The 10000-nt window shown below is 29.7% G+C and overlaps 2 protein-coding genes across 13 annotated transcripts in view; one reads left to right on the top strand and one right to left on the bottom strand.

Annotated features, from left to right (window-relative positions):
• The window catches only part of LOC127071204 (uncharacterized), a 69945-nt gene extending 69333 nt beyond the window's left edge, over window positions 1–612 (top strand). Inside the window, exon 4 of the mRNA XM_051010225.1 lies at window positions 397–612. The gene's annotated coding sequence lies outside the window, so the exon portion shown is untranslated. The remainder of the gene's footprint in view (window positions 1–396) is intronic.
• LOC127071180 (RING finger protein 17) overlaps window positions 1–10000 on the bottom strand; it is a 231870-nt gene that overhangs the window by 81117 nt on the left and 140753 nt on the right. The gene's annotated exons all lie outside the window — the stretch shown is intronic.

Genomic DNA, 10000 nt, shown 5'->3' with positions numbered 1-10000 from the left:
TGAAATTGATCCAATCGAAAATGTGACGACCTTGAAAAAAATTAAAAAGCAATTTTTCAATTTATATTTGTTCGATTAACGACTATTACATATACATATGTACGTATCTACGTAGATCCTCGTACATGTGTGTATGTGAGTGTGTGTGTGTGTATACATGCACACGTATACAAAACACTAACACACACACGATTAACAAGTACGATACATATGTTACATGAGAGAAAAATAAGCGACGAAGATGGCGTTTGGTTGGTTATTTATCTCACTTTATTTTATTTATTTATTTTTTTGTTTATAGTCGACCTTGTAAGAGAGAGATAGAGACAGAAAGAGAGTGAGAGAGAGAGAGAGAGAGAGAGAAACGATCGGTACAGGGATTCGTTGAAATTATAGGTAACATCGAGCCGCTCATTCATATCCATCGGGATGCAAGGATGAATAGAGGTCACCGAACTTTCCCCGAAGGACAATAATTTTCCCGGGGACGTTACTACATTCCTCGTTGGCCGACCGACAAACGTTTTCCCAGGGTCCATTTAAATGGGTCAATGTGCCGTCGTCCTCACCCTTGACCAACACAGAAAATCCATATATAAAATAATACACTAAACTGGCAAGAGGAAAATATAAAACATAAAATATAAATAATTATATTTTCCTTTTCTCTCTTATATATTCTGATATATAATAAATTTTTATAATATCTAATATATAAGAATATATAAGAAAAATCTTATATATATTCTTTTCTCTCTTTTTTTTCTTCCCCTCTTTCTCTTTATTTTGATCAACGTTGTACAATGATCTTAATCGATTCGACTTTGTATTAACGAAAGTGACAAGTTTGTAAAATATACACCGTCCGTTCAAAAAGTTGCGAGATTGGATTAATAAAAAATAGGGAAATCTAAAAATGGTGGTTTCAATGCTTCAAGCGTTCTACATAATCTTGCTCACTTGACTATAACGTATAGAACGTTCAGAGAACCGTGTGAAACTATCAGAAAATCTTTTTTTGGAACTTACGTGTCACAGTGCTTTGAATATTTCTGTCACTTAAAGCATTAGACTTTTCATACGAATGATTATTTCGAGGAATAAGAAAAGTCACTCGACATCAAATCGGATGAATATCGGAGGGTAATTGAAAACTGGTACTTATTTTCTCACTGAAGAAATCACTGCAACTGCAACTGCAAGAAGCAAGAAGAAATCGGTGATGCGCCTAAAGAAGGATTTTTCTGATAGTTTCATACGATTGTATGAACGTATGAATTATATTCAAGATTATATAAAACACCTGAACGATTGAAACCACCATGTTAATATTTTTTTATTTTTTATTAATCCAATCTCGAAAATTTTCGAACAGGCGATGTATGTAGAACACTTGAAGCATTGAGAACCTTAACATTTTTCTTAACATTTTTCAATTTTTTATTAATCCTCGGAAGTCTCGAAAGTTTTTGGATAGACGATGTAGATACTGTTTAGATCGATGAAGTCGATCGGATACGTCGTCGAAGAAAATCGAAGAAAGAAAAGATATGGAATAATAGGGGTAAGGAGTAAGGGGTAAGAGGTTAACAGAGTAAAGGAGAGGAAAGGAGTGAAAGCAGTGAAAAGAGAGAAGAGAAGACGGTTGGCTGCCACATTGGCTGGAAAACTTCCGCCAATGGCGACTACGCTGGTGGTGGTGACGGCTAAAATACCCGAGGAGATTGGATCCCCTGAAAGTGGCCCGTGGTACTAGCTCCACCTGATTACCAGTTTTCTTGATGGATTCTTAGACCGATCTCTTCTATCCTTGTTGCACCACCTTCGTCCTCATCTATTTCTTTCTCTTTCTTTCTCTCTATTTCTCTATCTTTCTGTCTCTTTCTATCTCTTTCTTTCTTCTCACCGGTATCATCTGTGTAACCAGTACCAAGCAGAGTCCAACCAAACATTCTTCATCCTCTTTCTTTCTAGCTGATACTACTCCGCTACGTTTTATTATTTATTATTATTATATTATTTTGTTTATAACACGATTATTATTTATTTATTTTTGCATTCTCTTTATTCTAGATACTTGGACAATATTAACGTTAACGATGATTAAACGTGAAAATGTATTCGTCCTTTTAAGAACGTTTTAAGGGTTAATACGAAGAGAGGATTATTACGAAGAGAATGAATTTTGAAGAATATATTATAGATTTATTTGAAATAGATCGAAGTGACAATCGGATATAAGTGTGTGTTTTCTTTTTCCTCTTTGTAATATTTTCTTTCTTTCTTTTCGTTCAGACTACTTCTTCTCGGTATATTTCTTGAATACGATCGATCGATAAAGAAGCCAAAGACAATCTTTTACCACTAAGAATAAGTTGCTTACGAAGTCGCAGTCTACCAACGATTTTACCCTTCCCGACTAAAAGAGAATTACTTTCGAACTTTCGAATGAAAGAAGTGTAGAAAGAGAGAGAAAGGTGAGAGCAAGACCGATAAAATAGATCCACTCGTTCGTTCACGGAACCAACCACTCTCCTTTCTCTAACTATTTTCCCTCATCTTTCTCTTACTTTAGCAATTTCTCAACCACCGACTCTATTCCGGTTCCCGTTTAGGACCTTAAAAACTTTCTGCACTCGTAAATGAGGTATCTACTAGCTAGCCGAGTTTTATGACCCATTTGCATCCAGGTTTGAAAGAGACGCAGCAAGTCCTGCAATTAAACCGCGCAGACGTGCCATTTCTCTATCTATCTATCTATCTATCTATCTATCTATCTATCTATCTATCTATCTATTTATCTATCTCTGAACGAGGATACTCCTATCTTTACTATCGAGATTCCAGTACATTTACCAATTTTCTCTTCTACAAATACTATTCATCGTCGTCACATTACTATACCATTTCGTTCTTTCTATCGAACTATTCACAAAATTTCCTCCTCTATTTCTATTTTTTCTTTATTTCTATTATTTTTGTATTTATATTTATTTGTATTTTAATAGTACTTTTTCTAAGTACTATATTCTAGTACTTTTATTTACTTCGACATCCTCTTTCTCTTTCTTTCTTTCTTTCTCTCTCCTTTCTTACACTCTTACGTTTTTTACTTGTTACTCTTTGTTACTTATTATAGTGTGAAAAAATGCTTGTTTCAAGTAGCAACAGCAGATGTAAATAAGTCGATGTGGATGATGTGACGTGACGTGAATGATAACTCCTTCGTTAGATTTTTACCCTATATATATGATTTTATATCTAATATTAACGAGTATAATATATATATATATACACATACACACACATATACATATATGTACATATGAGTATAACATATATGTATATACGAGTATAATACATATATATATATATATATATATAAGGGTCTCTTCCTTCCCTCTCCATCCTCTTCCTCACCCTATCCTTATCATTCACTCCCCTTATCACCTAACCCTCTTAACAAACTCTTTTCATTGCTTTTAGTTTATTATTTAAACGTTTGTGTATATTATATAAATTCTCGTTACCGAGTTATTCCCTCGCTTTGAAACGACCGAGTGCGTTCAACGTATTTTTCTTATCGTATTAATATTATTATGTGGAAATGGGAGAAAGGTAGAGAGAGGGAGTGGTAGATGATCAGAACGGTAAAATAATTTAAAGAAAATATTATTATAATAGAAGATATAGATCGATTATTTATCATTTCAATGTCGTTCCAACATATTGGCGTACTCTTCTATCGGAAACTTTTTGAAAAATTTTTATTAATCGTTTTTTTTTTATTGTATATATATATATTTTTTTTTCCACGAATGAAATAAATTTAATCGTACATTTTGGACAACGAAAATTTACCATTATGTTTCGGACATACGCGATTTAAATATACGCATATATCCGTTTATAAAATGTATATAATGTTTTCGAAAAATTCTATGTAATTATACATATACATACATACATTTTTTTCACGAATAAACTAAATTTAATCGGACATTTTATACGAAAATTTACGAACATGCTTGTGATCTATGAGATTTAAATCCATATTATTTATAATTCCAAAAGTTCAACCGACCGAACATCGAATTCGATTGTAACGAATTAATTCTGTTATTGGACTGAGCGATAGGGGATGGAAGTTAAATGGGATGTGGTTAACCCTTGTGCGGCGACTATTAAAAACTCATAAAAAAAAAGGAAATAAGTTCGGTTGTTAATCGTTAGATTATTATTCGCATGGAAATTTTATATAATATGAGTATAAAATAAGTATCGACAAAAATTTGCGAAAAATCCTAATACTCTGACGAAAATATTTTTTTTTTATTTTCATTGTTATTTTATCTTCTTTCATCTCGTTTCTTCGGAGCGAAAATATTACGAATACGAGTTCGCAAAAAAAAAAATTTTTTTTTTATTATTTTATTTATTACTTTTTATTTTTTATCTTTTCAAACGTTACCTCGATTATTATAGAGTGATCGAATCGAACGAGTAATCGCGGTAGGAAAATCGATGAATGAAAATGACTTTTTATTATTATTAATATTACTATGTAATTTTTTTTTTTTTTTTTTTTTTTTTATGCATCCACATCCAATACGCATACTTCCAACGCAAATTATAGTAGTTGTTTTATTAATATTTTGTTCCTGTTGCTCAACTATTCAGAACACGCGAACTTTAAAATATCGCGAAAATGCCATTAGATTTTTACTAGAATTGTAAAACGTGTCTTTCTTCTTTCTTATCGTGAATACGTTGGAAAAGATGTATAAAATATAAAGTATATGTGTGTGTGTATGTGTGTGTGTGTGTATATTTATACACAAACATAGACAACGATATATACGTAGCCGACAGGTAAAATGAGAATGCTTCTAGGCTGTTACACGAATGAGATTTCACTTTGCGCTCGGTTTACATGGAAACCTGCCAGAAACGTTCGAGGCAGCTTCGAAACGTCAAAAGAAAAAAAGAAAAAAAAAGTCAGAGACGTCTGCCTTCTACGATTCTTTCTCCAACTGACAAAAAAATAAAAAGAAAAAAAAAAAGAAGTATTATTAAAGATATCACAGAATTAATGCGACTAATCAATAAAAGGCCATATTCGATTTTTTATATGCAGATATACGTACATCGACGTTCAAAATTAAAATAAGACTAGAAATGTTATTTTTAAGAAATTATATTAAATCGTTAACTATACCGAAATTTTTATTAATCGAGGAGATTCCAACATTTTTCATAATTTTTATGAAATAATATTATTATTAAATAATATATATATATATAATAGATAATACATATATAAATACATATATATATATAAAATAGAAAAATATGTATAATAATATATTTATGTATAAATAGTATATATATATAAATTATATAAAAATTATTAATATTATATATTATTATATTAATTTTATTATTATATTTTTATTATTATTATATTAATATATAATATTAATAACTATATAAATTATTAATAAATTGTATAAAAAATATTAAATAGTCTATATATAACATATATACAAAATTATATTGTGTATATATATATATATATATATATATATATATATATATATATATATATAAAAAGAAAAAAGAAAAGAAAAAAAAGAGAAAAAAAAAAGAAACGAAAGAAAAAAAAGCGATTTATTCCAGATATTCGAACAATAATAGAACTCTTCAACCCCGAATGGAATTCTTCCAGATTCGATGAACGAACATTGCCAGAGCGTGAACAGTACAGTAGGAGATGCGGAGGGGACGGTAGAAAAAAACCGAGAGAAATAATCCGCAACGGGTTATTTTATTCGTGGGTGGGTGCGTGCGTCGCGGCCGACGCACAAAGTTTTCATAAATGGGAGAGCCGACCGACCGCGCCCTACCCCCACAGGCCATTCCTCCTCCCTCATCCCTCCTCTAAAAAACATTCGACCAAAGCGCGGAGCCACTGGTTCACACGATGCTTGAACCGTGTAGAAACACGCGCTGGTTATATCACCCCTTTCTTTCTTTCTACCTCTTTCTACCTCTCTCTCTCTCTCTCTCTATCTATCTATCTATCTATCTATCTATCTATCTATCTATCTATCTATCTATCTCGCTTTTGCTCGTTGTTCAGAGCGCACGCGCTCGCGCGCTCGCAAGGTGCAGCAGACAACGGTTAATCAATGGGCTTCAAGCGCAGTCTCGTATCCCGGGATCTTTCTTGATGGATAACAACAACAGCAATTTCGCCAGCAGCAATGACAACAATATCATCAACAACAACAACAACAATTGTAGTAGTAATAATAGTAGTAACAACAAGTAGCAAGAGCAACGTTTACAGTAACACAACAAGTATGCTGTTTCCAATAGAATATGATACGATTCTGATAGGAGAGTGTATATATCGTGAGTAGTGGAAGGAAATATAGATATAGAGAGAAAGATATAGAGAGGTAAAACTGAGAGAGGATTATGGTAGAAGTGGGGGAGAAAGCCGCGGGCACGTAAAACTAGCGAACAATTTAAACTCCTCTCTTTCAAGTTGCGGCTTTGTTTATGCGAAAGAAAATAATTCGCTGGCATGGTTCTCATCACACCGAGGCGGTACAATGAAACCAACACATAGAAACCAATATCGAGAGCACACCGCTGCTAACGGGAGAAAAAAATAACTGAATATGCCAGCCGCGTGCGAATCGTCACGCGGAAACGCACAACTACTGTATATCGTTGTCTATACGTATGTAGATACATGTTTGTTGTGTATATATGTGTGTATATATATATATATATATATATATATATTTATATGTGTACGTATATATGTATAGTGCGTTCTTCCGATACGTTGTTATATACGAACGCTCTTCTCTCGCTTATGGACTGTGGACATTCCGAATTGGGCGGGAAAATGAAATCAATATGGCCGACGATACGGCACGGACTCGTTACGACCACCTCTGTCATTTTTATCGTGTATGTTTTTCGCGAAAATCTACGACTTTTTTATTTTCTTTCGTAAGTGTATTTATATGCAATATATATATAATATATATATATATAGTATATATACAATATTTATATATATGAATATATATATATAATATATATGCAATAATATATAGTATATTCAATATATATAATATACACATACATACACATATACATACACATACACATATATATATATATACTGTTATTATATATAATATATATATATTATAATATATTGTATAATTGTATATATTAATTGTATATATACAATATATATGTATAAATATATATATATGATAATGTGACTCAAGCAATTGATCAAATGTTTTTACAAAAATTAAAAATTTTACTTCATTAATGTTCAATTTTATGTTATTAAGATTAAAATAAAATATTGATTGTTAATAAGATATGTAACAAAATATTTTATTATAATACATGTATAGCATTAATAATTCATATAGCATACAATTAAATTAAATATGTTAGACATTTTAAAGAAAATTGAATGAAATTAACAAATTATATACTTCATCAAATTTTGGAGTTTGACAAAAATGAAGTGTTAATACTTTGTATACCTTTCCTTTCGCTTTTAATACGGCTTTTATGCCTCGTGGTATAGCGTTTATGAAACTTTTACATCGTTCAACCTTTAATATTTTCATAATATATTCATTTCTGAACTGTGTTGTCTCTAAACATAAACGAGGTCAATCCGATTAATATATATTATTAAATTTATAATTATAATAATATATAATATGATTTATAATATATTAAATTATAAATACAAATAGAATATATTATATATAAAAATAAAATTAATATATCAAATATATTAAAATTTGCTTTCGTCCGAAAAGAAAATAATTTTATCCCTGAATTCAGACAGCTTCAACTTATTTACGTATTTTGCAAATTTCAAAAACGCTTTACTCGATTCGTTTTATTTCTTGGAATTCTACCATTAAAATCATTCTTGCGTAAAACCTTGCGACATAGTTCAGGATGAACATTCTTTTTAAACTCTGACGCAATCATTTGAACGAGATTTGTAACCGAAATATTTATATATATTTTTTTTTATTTCTTTTTATTACAATTTTTTCTTTTTTACGAGTTGGTTTCTTTGAACGATCTCTACGGTGCACGTTTTTAATTGTTTCTTCAATTTTGTATTTTTTAATAATATAATATATCGTAGATACACATCTATTTTGTAATCTACCTCTATGATTTTTCTTCTTTATGAAATTTTCATATTAATTCTCTCTCGCATATCTGCGTTTTCGATTTTTTTCGATTCATTGTAATTACAGAAATTAATGTTACTTATAACGAAGCACGAAACTCACTACACCGTATCACTACATCAACTGAGTATCTACAAATGTTTCCAGTTTCTCTATATAAATATTGATTTCTTCGAATTCTAGCGTTCGAATACTTTTCTGACCTTGTTTCAATACATCTTTGTATAATAAATGTTTCATAACTTCTATAAATATTATTCGATGCTCTTGAAATATCATACATAATCTCGATAGTTTTTGCGTTGTAGTAGATGCAATATTATTTTCAGAATATATGTAAGTCTAACATGCATAGTTTTATTATTCACAATTTTAATAGCGATTTTTAAATCGGAATACTTTTGTGAGGCACTGTGCGTATGTATGTGTGAAAAATGAAAAACCTATTATTAAATACGATTTAATGAGGAAAGTTTGGACATTTAAATCGTCCTAATCGAATTCGATATTCTGAATAAAAAATCTTAAAAAAGACAAATCATAAAAAAGAAAAAAAAAGATCTAATCGTTTAATGAAATTATATGTATGCTATATATATATATATATAACTTAATATATATAATTATATATAATATGTATAATTATATATAAGTAGTTATATATAATATATATGTATAACTACAATTTAATACAAATAAATATATACAAATAAAATATTTTTCATATGCATATTATAATATGAAAAATATAACTAAATACATATATATATATATATAATATGTATAATTATACATAACTAATTATATTATATTATATTATATTATATATATTATATAATATATACAACTATATATAATTATAATATATTATTAGTATATAATATATAATATATATAATATAATACAATAATAATATATAATTAATTATATATATAAAACTAAACTATATACAACTAAATAGATATGCACAATGATCGATATTAAAGGGATGCTGATATTACAAAATACCGAACAATCTATTTATCGATATATACTTTTCTTTCCTTTTTTTTTTACAGAAATGACATGTATCCTATCGTACGAAAGATTGCAAAGATTGAACAGTTTATCATCGTAGAATAGAACAGAGAGAGAAAGAAAGAAAAAAAGAAAAAGAGATAGAGAGATTGAAAATGAGACGATGACAACGACTCAACGGAGTATATAAATATGAAAATGCGACGATATAGGAGAAAACGCGTGGTGAAAGATAAAAAGAAAAAAAAAAGAAAAAAGAAAGAAGGGAAGAAAATTCAGGAAAGCAGATGGATACATGTAATATGCACGTATCGTTTGCTTTAAGAGATAGACGAGACGCATCGAAGAATTTAATGACGTCATTAACGACAGTCGCATTTAATGACGATTCTTCGGCATAAAATATTACGCGTGTCTGTGACGACAACAACAATGACAATAACGATAACGATAACGATAACGATAATGATGAAGATGACGATGACGATGACGATGATAACGGATACTGTTTACTTCCTTTTTTTTCGTATTACACTTCGTTTAATTACAATTACATTCTTGAATGATATTCCTTGATTAAATCATTAAATCGATCTTTTTGTAAGTAATAAATTGATAATTGTAAGTGATAAATTTAACGTAGGTTAACGTACAAGAAATCATAAAAAGAAAAAGAGATCATAACAAAAAGAAGAAGAGGACGAAGAAGAAGAAGAAGAGAT

The sequence above is a fragment of the Vespula vulgaris genome, chromosome 21, assembly GCF_905475345.1.
Source record: "Vespula vulgaris chromosome 21, iyVesVulg1.1, whole genome shotgun sequence".
NCBI lineage: Eukaryota > Metazoa > Arthropoda > Insecta > Hymenoptera > Vespidae > Vespula > Vespula vulgaris.
The sequence above is the reverse complement of the archived record's forward strand: the minus strand, read 5'-3'. Positions and strand labels throughout refer to the sequence as shown.